We start from the raw sequence: 1,219 nt of genomic DNA, 5'->3' as shown, positions 1-1,219 counted from the left end.
AAAAAAAAAAAAAAAAAAAAAGACTCTTCAGTGTAAGAGAACTCTGTGAGATGAGAGTAAACCAAGTATTGTATAAATAAAAAGATAAAAAAAACAATAAATGGATAGTAACGTTTCTTTAATCTATGTTATTCCCTCTCTCTCTACCTTTACATTGATTGTCATGGAGTAGTTAGTACCCCAATTGCAATCATATTGTTTTCTGTATTCCGATAAAATGAAAGGGAAAAAAGGAAAAAATAAAATATCCCGCTGAAGTGCCACCTGAATAACACAAAAGAGGAAAAAAAAAACGAGACACAAATGGTTGGGATATAAATCTAATAATAAAGGGAAAAAAATGACAATAAATTATATATTTTATTTCTTTTTTAATTACTGTTGTATGGTGTAAACATTCGTGTCACAGTAGTGTCAAACACTGAGAATGATGGTAAAGTGGGAAAATGTGAATACACTAAACAGCATGACGTATTATTTTTATTTTTGTAGATGTGTAATAGTGAACTTGGTATTTGAGTTCTATTTGACTTTTTATTTGGGGATTGAGAAATTGTCAACATGGTATTCTTTTATATGTTATTATTATTATTATTATTATTATATTTTCGTTTTGTTTTTCAATCATCGTTAACCAACGCCACCTTTCTTTTCCTTGCCTTGAAGAAAAATGAGGAATCTTTTGGCGCACCTGTTTGTGAGTTCACTTGGGTGTGAATTAAAGAAATGATGACAGTAAAATTAGGGAAGTATATTCCTTATTGTATTTACTTTTTTGATTCTCTCTCTATATATATGCCTACTTTTCTTTCCACTCTATTGTTTTTTTTTGTTTTTCGGCCCCTGAATATGATGAGGGGGCAATTCTGTGGGATTCTCTTCCATGGCTAACGTCAACTCATTTGCTGTGCTCAGCTCAGCGTGTGAAAGAGTGGAAGGGAGAGCATCAGAGTGAGTGTAAAAGGAAAACAAAGGGTGTGTAATGTGTATGTCTCTCTCTTTCTCTATAATTTCCCTATTATTTTAGGCAGATAATAGTAAAGTGAACAGGAGTAAGACATGGTAATGGTGCAGCAGTGGGTGTGCTCCTTTACGAGTTCATTTGTAGTTGAATAGACAGAACAGCCTGTAAAGGGGAGTATGGTCTGTTTTATTATCAACAATGGGAGTGTTTGATGGTGTATAAGTGAATGCACTGGAGTGGATCAAAAGATTGATA

Source organism: Trypanosoma theileri, assembly GCF_002087225.1.
Source record: "Trypanosoma theileri isolate Edinburgh chromosome Unknown TM35_Tth_7_V1, whole genome shotgun sequence".
NCBI lineage: Eukaryota > Euglenozoa > Kinetoplastea > Trypanosomatida > Trypanosomatidae > Trypanosoma > Trypanosoma theileri.
The sequence above is the reverse complement of the archived record's forward strand: the minus strand, read 5'-3'. Positions refer to the sequence as shown.